Raw genomic sequence first — 13913 nt, 5'->3', positions numbered from 1 at the left:
GTATCAAATTATCAAAATTTAAACAGAAAAATTACTGATGAAAAAGCCCTAATAAACAAAAATATAAAATTGTTATGACAATTTTGAGTTTATTTCTTTATAAGTCACCCATATATTATTTTGTATATGGTGTAAATCAGCAAATCTATAAATTACAGGAATATTTTGATATCTTCTCACAAACAAAACACACAAAAACACACAAAGAACCCTAACTCAAGAATGTAGTCTTTTATAGTTGTTTCAAGAAGTCACCTCCTCTGGTATAATATTGATAAAAAAACAAATTATATTATAATAATGAATGTAAATAGTAGTTTACATTTTTGGAGTATTTGTTATGTTTCTAGAATTTTATATCTATCACCCTAATTTAATACTCAAACAGTTATATGATTTGATAATATCATCATCCCCATATTACAGATGAGACAAGTCAGAAACAGATGACTTAATTAAATTGTCTATAGGTACCACTATTTAGTCACTGAACTTGGACTTAAACACAGAGTGGTAGTTTCCAAAGTTTGTACTTGGCCTTATTGCGTTAGGTAACCTTTTAATTAAAGTAATGATGATAATGATGATGATCATGATGACAATAGTGATAAGTAGGTTATGTTTACTGAGCATTCGTCTTTTTGTGAGGATTTATGCAAAGTGCTGGGGTTGTCTTTTGCATAATTTGTCAAATTAAAAACTCATAAACATCTTAAAATAGGGTTACTCTTATTATCCCTACTTTACTAATGAAGAAACTGAAATACCATGTGTTTACATTTACACATCTAGTAAATGTTAAACTCAAAAGTTTAATTTGTTATGAATTAATGCCAGTGTAATTTCTATTTATTAAAAATGTGCTCCTGGGACTTTAAAAGTATTCTTAGAACTGCACAAAAATACTATATCTTATCCTGCAACTGAGTGCTACACTGGTGAAGGTATTGCTTGGTATGAACATTAAAGTCATAACCCTTTTCAATGGAATGTAGCCAGCACTCTCTGAGGATGAAAATTCACATTCAGCTCCTCCCTCATACCTCTACATGCACACACACACACACACACACACAGAGTCACAAACACAACCACAAATGCACACATGTACCAGCACATGCACACACACACACACACACACATAGGGTGATGAATGCATCTCTAGATAACATATATATGAAATACACATTTAAAAAATTTATTCCTACTAAAAACAACAGATAGGAGGAAAAAGAAAATATATTCTATATTTTCACTAAAGTTTTGATGCAGTAAGAAAAACTCAATGACGTGCAGTTGTGTGACTCAGTCAGTTAAGCATCTACCTTCAGCTCAGGTCCTGATCCTGGGATCCTGGGATCGAACCCACATCAGGTTCCCTGCGCAGTGGAGAGCCTGTTTCTCCCTCTTCCTCCTCTGCTCCCCCTACGTGTGCACTCTCTTTATGTCAAATAAATAAATAAAATATCTTAAAAAAAAAGAAAGCAACAGCTCAATGAGTAGATTAAAAAATGAAGGGACAAGACATAAAACCAAAGAATTTTGTAATTAAGGAAGATGTTAAAAGTATTCTCCTTTTCATACTCTGATATTTTCATCATCCTTCATCTTTCATTTTTTTGCAAGTCAGTCTATTCTATTTTCAAAAGTTTGTAGTTACAAATGTCTTCCATATGATACATTTAAATTTTTTTATTATTATTTATTTATGATAGTCATACAGAAAGAGAGAGAGAGAGGCAGAGACACAGGCAGAGGGAGAAGCAGGCTCCATGCACCAGGAGCCCGACGTGGGATTCGATCCCGGGTCTCCAGGATCGTGCACTGGGCCAAAGGCAGGCACCAAACCACTGCGCCACCCAGGGATTCCCATATGATACATTTAAATCTTGATTCCTGGGCAGTCCCTGTGGCCCCGCGGTTTAGTGCTGCCTTCAGCCCGGGGTGTGATCCTGGAGACCCAGGATCGAGTCCCATGTTAAGCTCCCTACATGGAGCCTGCTTCTCCCTCTGCCTCTCTCTCTCTCTCTCTCAATCTGAATCTGTGTCATGAATATATAAATAAAATCTTTAAAAATCAGTCAATCAATCAATCAATCTAGATTCCTTATCTTCTGGTCTTTATTACAGTTCTTCCTTTCAGGAAGAATGACAATAATGATAATAATGTACAATAAGGTTATTCCCTTATATATAACTATCATCTTGAAGCTCAGATTTTCCTCTTGAATGAAACACTCCGAGTTTTTCAGCCATTTTTTTTTTTTTTTTTTGCCATTTTTTATTTAAGCCTTCACTTTTACTTCTCCTGACTGTAGAGGTTCTATGACTTTTCTCTTCTAGCCCCAGTATTTTAATTCTACACTGTGGTTACACTCCTGGTCACTAATATACTTTCACAGGTGAATAATATGTCAAGTGTGGCACAGCTGACCAACAAGACATACCAAAGAGGATAATGTAGGCAAAGACCCCTGAACTACACCATAAAACTATAATCCCCAGAGTGACATTGTAGAATATATAAAAAAAAGGTCCATAATTTATTGCAGTTCCTCCATTAAGAGGAGTCTCTTTCTCTCCTTAAGTCATCTCTCCTCTCCTTGAGTCTCCTTAAATTTAGGATGTCCTTGTGACTTGCCTGGACAGCCAAGTCAACATGGTGTGATTTCTAAGCCTGGGTTTAAATGCAAAGGCTTTGCATTTCCATTTTTCCTCTTGGTATACCTGTCTGGAGTTCAGCTGAGCTAGAGAGAGCTGAATTGAGCTGTCAGATACAGGACTGGTTGATTAAGACAATAAGCCAAAATGGTGATAAGAGTCAAGCTTGTGATCACTTCCTGCATTAATATAAGGAAAAGACTAGCTAAATTGGACAAAGTATGGACTCTTCCCATTTCCTTGAAGGAAAGGAGTTTTGGCAGATTTAGGTGGATGGCAGAGATGTTTGGGATCATCTCACTGCTGGAGACCCAAACAAAAGGTCCCTGTAGTTTTTCTGGGCCTACAGGCAAAGAGAAGGGAAAAGAGGGATAAGTTAAGTCTAGGAAAGTGTTAAGTACTAAGTCAAAGTGGAAAAGATAGCTGCAGAGTGGCCACTTCCAGTCCTCTGGCTTAAGGTGCAGAGACCTCTGTGCATAGGCTCTGTGAAAGAGGCCTCTGAATGAAAGCACCTGGGCTAGGAACACAGCTAGGCATGAGAGCATGGTGGGCCTGCATCCTTGCCTGCAACCCTCTTCCAGGTGCAATGCATGAAGTCTAGAGTGAGAAGGGAAGCTTTTCCCCTTGAAGGAAAACCTTTGGGATTGCCTATGGTGGCACCTGAAAAATGATACATGGATTTTTGACCAGAAGCTGAACTCCTCAAGCCTTGTCACTGATGGTAGTTAAGGAAGTCCGAGACAGTCCAGTAACAGATGAAAGAGCCTGTTGAGCATAAAAACTGCACACTTAATTATTGCCTGAGGGAAGCACAGCTGAAATCAGCAAAGTCTGACCCAAATCAGTAGAACATTCCAGATCAGCCCAGCTCAAAATTATCAACCCATAAAATAAGTTACATGGATGTGTGTAGCTTTAACCCATTCAGTTTTGGTTTGCATTGCTTTGTTAACATACACACAAAAAGGGACACCTGGGTGGCTCAGTTGGTTGGGCGTCCAACTCTTGATTTTGGCTTGGGTCATGATCTCAGGGCCATAAGATTGAGTCCCACATTGCACTCCGAACTGGGGGTGAAGCCTCCTTAAGATTCTCTCTCGCCCTTTGCCCAAACTCTGCTCATGCTCACTCTCTCTAAAAACAACAACAAAAGAATAAAAACCATACATGGAAAAGCTAAGTGACACAGATACCAAATAAAAATCTTTAAATAAAACCCAGTAAGACATTTGAAACCATCTAATCATACTGTAATCCAGGGCCTTTGGTTTTATATTCCCAAAGGTTTTTCGAAATCAGTGCTACATGCCTGTCATTTAATATTCTCTTGGATTTCAATAGTCATTATTTATTTCAACGTCACTTTAGATACTCTCTTAATTTTGCTGTTGGATTCTCACATTTAATTTTGTAACTTTTCCTGCTCACCATCACCATGCAATTTTTCTTACCATATTTTGATCTCCATTTCCCAGAGAAAGAAGCTAAATATTAAGACATCTTATACTATGTATTTCTAAAGTTATAGTGTACTGATCTAAATTTTCATAAATATATAAGCATTTTATACAGTAATATGTCACATAATTTTAAAGATGAAAAACTAGCAAAAATCCTAATTCACAGGTTTCTATAAAATTCAAGTTCTCTTTCTCAGTATGAGAAAACTGAGGTCCAAAAAGAAAAGAGAAATGATAAATCCTCAAAACTAGTAAATGGAAAAACTATGACTTAAACTTTAGTCTTCTGAATATAAATCAGCCAAAAAAGGAAGGCCACAATAAATACCAAAGCATTTATTTGGGGTCTCAGTTGCAATTTGGGGGACACAAAATTTACAGCATAAAACTGTACCACTTCCACCATCCCAAGAACAAAAATCATGGAGTTTTAATAAGAGACTGCTTGCCTATGTTTTCTACAAAAAAATATTCAATGGTGTTAGTAGCAGAAAACCAATGTTAGCTGAATACACTTGGTTACTAAGTTTATTACTAAGCAGAGTCTCTTACTGTAGCAAGTTGCAGATGTTTGGGCTCAATCTTTGAATTATTTGCAGTTTGGTCCAGTTCAAAAGTTCATGATTTCTCTAGGTGAGGACGTGCGTAAAGCTCATCTCCTTAATGACCTCCTGGCTCCCTTTTAAAATCCCTTGACATTGTGACCCCATTTCATTTCACTTTTCACAGGTATATCAGCACTCTTTCAGAATTTGTAGTCATGATGGTAGCATATTTACAATGGTAAGTTGTCAGGTGTCCTGACACTGTGGCTATGGGAGAGCTATGACAGACATGAGATAGGATTCAGTAGAAATGACAAGATCATTTATTACTCTATTGATTACCCATTGTTCTGCATCCACTTACTGTGAAAATTTGGGGGTATTTATAGTATAATCTATAGAAATCTATAGATTTTCTGTGCTTAATCCAAGTTACAATACTCATTTTTAGTGTAATTTTAGTAAGCTCTTTATCTTCTTTCACTCTAGTTATTTTATCTTGTAAACTGGAAGTGAATTTAGTACGGATCTCCTAGGGTCATTGTGATGATTACCTGTGATGAATATTTAGAGAGACGGGCTGTAAGAAGTACTCAGTGTATACTCCATCCTTCCTCTCCATGAGGGAGTCTCACTCTCATGAACCACACAGTCTGGTCTTGACGTTTCTACTTGAATATCAAGTAGGGACTTCCTTTTGTTCAGTTGTAAGTCCGCAGGGCCCCTGTCAAATGTCACATGCCTCATAAATATTTGTAGAAGAAGCAAAGAAGAGAAAGAACTGGGAAGAAAAGAAGGGAAGGGGAGAAGGAAGAAAGTGAAGAAGGAAGAGTGAGAGGGAAGGAGAAAGGATAGAAGAATTGAGACCAGGAGGATTTTGTGCGAAACATCAGCATGTTTTTATTCAAGTGCTTAAACTCCGTAAAAATATTGTAAGCCATTGATGAAATAATTGAAGATAAAGAGAAAGAGATCCTTGTATTGTAGATACCTATAATGGTTGTAAGCCATCCTTTGGAATTTCCAATGTCAGTAAAGAACAGTTGCCACCATCTTCTTAGCTCTTCAGTTTGGGCGTAAGATATAAAGCAGTGTATACCGAAGTGATTTGCTAGAGAAATGGGTGAGTCAGAGGCAGATACGGCCTTCACTCTTCCCCAAATTCTGACTTTATTAACTCCGTTTACATCTCATGCTCATCACTAAAATTACTTCTGCCTAAACAGCAACTAGCTTTCTCAGTTTGGACAGAGATTATTTTATTAATCTTTTCAAGAAATAAAACCTTGGTTTGGGATTCTATTTTTTATGTTTATTAATTTATGCTATTTATTACTATTTTCTTCATTTTTCTTACAAGTTCACTTGCTATTCTTTTACTAGCTTCTTCCAGTAGATACTGTGACAAGTGAGTTTTAGATTTCTTCTCTTTAAATATAGTTTTTTTAAGGCAAATATTTGTGTATGTTTATGATCGTAACCCCTTTCCACAGTTATAGTATATTTTTATTACCTTTCTTCCCCAAATACTTACTAGTTCCAATTATGACTGAGCCTCCAATATAATTATAACCTAGTTGGCTCATGGGTTATTTAGAAAAGTATTATTTAGGGATGCCTGGGTGGCTTAGTGTTTGGGTGGCTGCCTTCGGCTCAGGTCATGATCCCAGGATCCTTGGTCGAGTCCAGCATCGGGCTCCTACAAAGAGCCTGCTTCCCCCTCTGCCTCCCTCTTTGTGTCTCTCATGAATAAATAAATAATTTTTTTTAAAAGAAAAGTATTACTTATTTTCCAAATATTTATCAAAGAATTCTCAAACTATGCATTTATTATGGATTTTTTTTTAGTAAAATCTTCTGGAGTTAGAGATCATGGACTGATGGTTTCAGTTTTTTAAAAAATATTTGAGACATTCCTTATGACTCAACATGAGTCAGTTTTTAAAATATCTCTGTGCATTCTAAAATAAAACATTTTGGCAGTTATTGGGTACAGTCGTTTAATTCTCCTGCCAAATTAATGAAGGAAATATTATTATAATTATCCTGTTATTCTCATTTTGCAGGAAAGACCATGGAGACAGGCCGGTTAAATTCTGCCCAAATTCATATATAACTTGTAAGCAGTGAAGCTCCCGGGGAATTAGGTCCAGAATATGTCCTCTTAAACCTAAGCTATGTTATTTCATTTGTTATATAATAATAATACAAATATTGCATTGAAGGTTAAAGTACAAATAAAAGAAAACTTTTAGGTTAGGTTATATGAAGACTCAGTGGTAAAATTATATGTAATCATGGGAAGAAGAATTAGATTTCCCCCCTGTGTGATACCAAGCGGTATGTTAGGAGTAATAAAAGGAAGTTGCAAAGAAATAAAAAGAAATCGCACTAAAAAACATTCCAACATAGAGAGCTATCCAGAGAAAATAGAATTCTTTAAGAAACACAAAACTCCTCTAACCTAAGACTTTCAAAATAGCTGAAGGACCAGTAAGTGTAGCAAAGAGAATACGAAGAGCGATTGTGTTTATAGGCCACATACATTTTAGCCCCTATCAGCAATATCTCCTACAGTCAGGAGATTCTATGACTATCGATACTGGCACATTAGTTAATGTTTCATACTCTCACTGATCCCTTATATTGCCCTTGAAATATTGGTTTTTCTCAGGAAATAATATTTGAGTTGGTAGCATAATAGTAGATCATCAAATGCTGCATTTTTGTCAAATATTAAGTGCAAGAAATATTGTGTTTATGTGTTCTGCTTCTTAGTCAATATTAAAAGCTATAAAAATGATTAAACCTTAGGAAAAATAGAGTCCCTGAAGAAAGATGAGAAACAACGTATATCTAAGAAAAGACGAAGCTGAGGAAAAGCTTGACAGAAGTACTAAATATTTGCAAATAAAACAAAAACTCAGAAAGAAATACTAAAATAATTCCATATTCTACCTACCGACCCTTTCCTTTAATTAACAGGTAATGCAGATTGTAACCAGATTTAGAAATAAGGGTTTGGTATCTGAAAAAGTTTGGAAAACATCTGACAAGGGCAAATTCAGGGTGAATTATATTGTACCCCAATGCTGATACTAAGAGAACATTTAGGGCTTGTAGGAAAATCCAATGAATTTGCCTTGGAATAATGTGAAAAATCATCTATGACAGGTCACAAGTAGCTACGGATTCTACATATAACTCTTATGTCACAGCATCCTGTCTCAAAAGAAAACAGGAAAGACTTCAATATGTTTGTGTTTTGGGACTGAGACCCAAGTTGTGACAAACCACCCTTGACGAATCACAGAGGTACAGAGCTCATCCATGTACCCTGAACCGTTTCCCCTGCTCAGTCTTCTCAGATATGGCCAGATTTCACCATCACACTGACCAGGGGTTTCCTGGAATTGCCGACACTGATCTTAATATCAGAGCCAGCCACAGGATCTAGTCATTGTCTTAATAAATGGGAGCAAGTGATTATCACCCTGGGGTTCCAAAGTGTACCAAAAACGTGGCTGGCTATGGATAAATCCGATGGTCCTCCACCCAGTGAGTTGTGTAGGCTTGACCTAGCCGTTAAGCCCAGATCAAAAAACAAACAAACAAACAAACAAACAAAAATCAAAATTAAATCCTCACTTCAGTGACTGAAACTTTGAAGACCACTTATCAAGTCAGCATAGAATTGCCCTGTACTAACAGTGTCTTGAAATAGATGTCAGGAGCAGGCTTGCGTGCCTTCATGGCCTTTCCCTCCTTAAATGTACTGTTTTAAAATTTCCTACCCAGATTCCAAGAGAGAGAGAGCAATAACATGGAAAATTACATTGGTCAACAGTTGTACTTTCAGTCTTTTCATTAGTATTTTGAGTTCTGGGGTCAAAGCAGTTATTTGATGCGATTCCTGTGATAGGTGAAAAAAAAGCTAAATGATGATTTTCAATTAATGTTTTTATAATTCAAGACTGTGCTAATACAACTACAAAGTGTTGCAATCCCGCACTATATTATTCAGATATATTTTCTTGATATATTGAAATATGTCTCCCTAGGGATGCCTGGGTGGCTCAGGGGTTTGGCGACTCCCTTCAGCCCAGGGTGTGATCCTGGAGTCCAGAGATCGAATTCCACATCAGGCTCCCTGCATGGGGCCTGCTTCTCCCTCTGCCCGTGTCTCTGCCTCTCTCTCTGTATCTCTCATTAATGAATAAATTAAAAAAAGTATGTCTCCCTATATTTGAGTAATATTTTTGGTAAAGAGCACTTTATTTTATAAAAGACTTTGACAATCTTAAGAATCTCTAACAGGTTAATCAGCAAGGGAAAGACTTAAGATACAGTGATTCATAATAAGACACAGTGGAGGAATTTAAGGGAATTTAGCTTAGGAATGTAAAGTGATTTCAAATCACTGAAGTGCCTTTGAACAGGGAGGAATGACCTTTGTTTTGGTCATTCCTTTGATGGGAAAAGCCACGAATAGCTGGCAGTTTTTCTGAGGAACTGGATTTTGATTCAAAATAAGGAAGAACTGACTATTAGAAGCTGAAGTTTAATGACAACTTATTAGATGCAGTTATGCTGCTGTGGGTTGTAGGTTGAATCAGTTATTCACTATCATCCTGTTTAATTAACTCCCAAGTTTTTCTGAAGGATCTTTCATAATGGACTGCAATTAAAGTAGCTAAATCTAATCAAAATATAACTGGGAAGTATAGAAACAGCATTTGGCTTTCTCTGAACTCAATGCAAAAGTTAAAAAGAAAAAAACAGCTCTGTGGTAGATATGTTAAAAAAAAAGTACTGTATAAAGTCACAAGACTTCTATTTTGCTTTTATAAAATAAAAAAGTGAAATGTGAATCTTTCTAAGCCTCATGGGGCTGCAGAAGTTTATAAACCATTTTTTGACAATTAAGTTAATAATGTTAGCATTTGCTCAGTTTATACAAGAGGAACGTAACACTGCATGAGGGGAAAAATCACTGATTTTGGGTGTGTGGCGGGGGAGCACTCAATTTGTAGCCATGGTTTTTCAAATGTAAAGGTTAAATTTGCATTTTGAGGGTCCTGTATTACCAGGTAGAGATTAGGACATATTTCTGCAGATAAAGAGATTTTGTGAAGTTACCAAATACCATGGTTGGTTATTCATCAGACATTTAGCTAACTGTACAGGACTGCTCACTTCCTGCCACCAGGTCAGATGAAAATAATTGTTCAGTAAGTGATCAGAGCAATTAGAGAACCCAAGGAAATTGTTTAAGGTGCAAACTAATCACAATCCTACAGGTTGTATTTGGGAAAGTTAAGTCACTTAAGTTCCATTTCTTACTTTTAAAAATGCACATGGTAATAGTCCCTGTCTACTACAAATTATAAATGCCAAACGAAATAATTCCAATAATCAGGCAGTGCTTATTATCTTCACTACTATCAAGGTAGCTGCTTTAAATTATTATTTATAAAGTAATTCAATATTGACTCTAACAAAATTTCCCCCACCCTCTTTTATTTATCTATCAGATCTATCTACCAATCATCAAATGATTCTTATAATAATGAGAACATAGATAAAAATGTGATTCCTGGAATAGAAAACAGCAATCCTTAAATTTATACATTATTATTATTATTATTATTTTTATTTATGATAGTCACAGAGAGAGAAAGAGAGAGAGGCAGAGACACAGGCAGAGGGAGAAGCAGGCTCCATGCACCGGGAGCCCGATGTGGGATTCGATCCCGGGTCTCCAGGATCACGCCCTGGGCCAAAGGCAGGCGCCAAACCGCTACGCCACCCAGGGATCCCAAATTTACACATTATAGGCCTCTCTCTTTCTTTCTTTCTCTCTCTCTCTTCCTGTTTGAACCCATGAGAAACAGAACTACAGAAGTCACTTGATAAATATTTATTGAATGAACGTTCAATAAATGAATTCAGTGTTCTTTGTAGCTGTGCTTTAAATAAATAAAACATAGTCGAATCAGGCAAATAATTTGAGGGAAAAAAAACAACTACATTATACATTTTAAGTCAAATAACTCATTTTAGTTTTCACATAGTTTTATTGTAAACTTTTAGGCCATAACAATTTTCAATACAGTTTTATAGTGTAATCTGTGTCCTATGGCAATAAAAAGGTAAATACAAGGATTTTCTGTTCTATTTTGTTTTATTTTGTGGCTGTTGTTATCATGAGATATTCTTTTATCAACTTTTGCTTAAATAATAATGCCAAAATCTCACTGGCTTACAACAACACACATTCAATTCTCATCCCCAGACCTGTGGATCAGCAACTAAAGCTCTGCTCCAGGCTACAAGTTTGGTTGAGGTCTGTTCATACATCCTCATTTACCCACCCAGGCAGAAGAGGCAGCTTCTTCATGGAGTGTATTTGTCTTCCTGCAGGTGAGAGTGGCCAAGAGCTTAGCAATACTGAACAAGATCCCAGACTAGATATATGCCATGCTCCCTTCCATTTTACTTGCTCAAAGCAAGTCACAAGGCCGAGTACAATATCCATAGTGTGGTAAACATATTCCTCTCATGCATGTCAGGGAACAGGTGAATATTTGCTTCCCATTAATAACCATCTAACGGAGTCACACACAAAAAAATTTTTACAGGCTCTCTGTACTATCTCAATAATGTAATTGTTCATAAACATTATATATGTATGTATTTATTTTAAAGATTTTATTAATTTATTCATGAGAGACAGAGAGAGAGAGAGAGAGGCAGAGACACAGGCAGAGGGAGAAGCAGGCTCCATGCAGGGAGCCTGTTGTGGGACTTGATCCCGGGACCCCAGGATCACGCCCTGGGCCAAATCAGGCGCTCAACCACTGAGCCACCCAGGCATCCCATTCACAATCTTTAAAACGATGTTTTTAAATGATTGAGGTTGGAAAATAGTAACATCATAGAATTAGTATGTGAATATTGTAATATGAAATTTAAATGTTACTTTTCATCTGGAAACCCACAACTCATTTGATGCATAAATTACAACATAAGCTTTTAATTTTAAAACTTAATTTTTAAAATTTAGACTAAATGGTAGTGAGAAATTTTGATCATTAGTTTTAATACTTGGTAGTACTTAATAATTCAGAATCAAAACGTTTTGAGCAGTTGAGTTGCATAAGGCTAAGAGTATTAACTAAGAAGTTCGCTTCCAGCTGTGTCATACCACATGCCTCAAGCCACCATGATGAATTCTAGGTGGCATTTGTGCAAAAATAACAGACTCCAAGAAATAACAGGTAGGGATATTAATATCAAAGTATTAATAATTTTCTCAGTATTTTTAAGCTTTCAATATCTGGAAACTTATTTATATAAAATATAGAATTATTAGATTTTGAATCCATAACCTGTTTATTGATAGTATGTCCTACATGTAGAGATTTGTTCTATTATGCCAGTACCATCCATAACATTATATTTATATAATTTTAACTATACTCTCTGCTCATAAACAAGTGATTAAAACTTTTAGTAGTTTTTAAATCATTTACAAATAATATTGATTTCTTTCTAATGTTATAAGAATTTAAGTCAATGTCTTTTTTGAAAATATAAGTATTTATGATTTATTGATGTATGAAAGAGATTTTAGCAATTTAATTTGCAAAGTAATTGAATAATAAAAATTAAAGATGAGAGAGAAAAGGAAATTCTATGAAATAACTTAAGTAAATATTAAAGGAATATTTCAAAATAAGCCTGTCACAATTTAAGGTTTGCTTTAGGGATGGATTTAATGACTTTAGGTATGTCCTCTAATTTAATCCTTTGTTTTATACTTAATGTGTTGAAAGAGACGTTGAACAGGATTGGTGATATTAGGATCCAAATATGTAAAATGAGGTACTCATGGACAATACTGCTGTTGGTAAAACTGAATGAATCCTCCTTAAACTTTGATTGACATTTAAGAGATGAGCATGCATTCAGGGTATTAGTTGTGCTATATAAATGAAAATAGGATTGATATACAAATGCAATTCAAGGCCATGCCTAGACAAACAAAAATAATTGTGCAACAGCTTTGAATGTGCTATTTCTACCATCATAATAGTCCATTTGAATTTCTGTCAAATAATAAGAAGGATTACTTAATAATCAACTAAAGCAATATCACAGTATAAACTATATGTGAACTGACATAACCGACAACTGGATTTGACTTAAAAGTTTAGGTAAGACTCCATAACTCTTGATGGCTTGAGAGCATTTATTACACAGGTATTTTTCTTTCTTAATGTCAGTGTTTGTTGCATGACCTTAGTCTATCCAAACTGATTTGTGTTGGCTCAAGAAGTCATTACTGTAGGCATAACTCCTTGATTATGGGCAAGTTTTGCATCGCAAATTCAAGACTACCCGAGAAGCACCATTGTCAAAATTTTGTAAAGGTATATTTCACATCAGGAGAATAAGAAAGAGGAAAACATTCAAAAAATGCAATTAAGTACCAAATATAACAGTTCAACATAAGTAAATTCTTACAGATGTTTTTGCTTCTATGTTATCCATTTTTAGATTTTAATTACCCAAAGGGTAGACATATAAGTACCCTATCAATAGTACGGTATTTCTTATGAGAATACTTGTATGCAATTTGCTTAGAAACTTTCTTGGTTAAGAGAAAACATTGTATCTGGATTAAGCTCTATTTTTCTTTCAATGTTAGTTATATTTTAAATTTTTGGGCAGACTCTGATTTTCCCTGACATTTCACTACATTGAAGTAGTGACAAAAAAATATTTTCTTTGTGACTTCTCTATGCCTTTCATAGAAAAGTGGCAGTAATGGTGTCAACTAATTTTCTTAAATATTTACCTCTTCCTTCTATTATTAGATTATACTTTTCCACTCTGTTGATATAAAATTTGCTCATATAATTTGTTTAGTCATAAGCTGTGAGAAAGACAGCATGTGACTCTTTTTCATGGATGTCTTTAATAGTCCTTACGCTCTCACACATTTCTTTTTTTTTTTTTTTTTTCCATTGGCCATAATAAATACATGGCCCAAAGAGGGGCTGCTTTTCCAGCTTAGATCCCTGTATGAATAAGATCTGCAAAGCTAGACTTTGGCCAATTTATGTACAAGCAAAACATAAGCACTTATTATAAATCAGAGAGATTCAGGGATTGTTTGTCACTACAGCATTACTTAGTAAAAGAGCATTGATACAGAGGCACAACAGTTTTAGCTACTCTG

This window comes from Vulpes lagopus, chromosome 4 (genome assembly GCF_018345385.1).
Source record: "Vulpes lagopus strain Blue_001 chromosome 4, ASM1834538v1, whole genome shotgun sequence".
Taxonomy (NCBI): Eukaryota; Metazoa; Chordata; class Mammalia; order Carnivora; family Canidae; genus Vulpes; species Vulpes lagopus.
Note: the sequence above shows the minus strand (reverse complement) of the source record.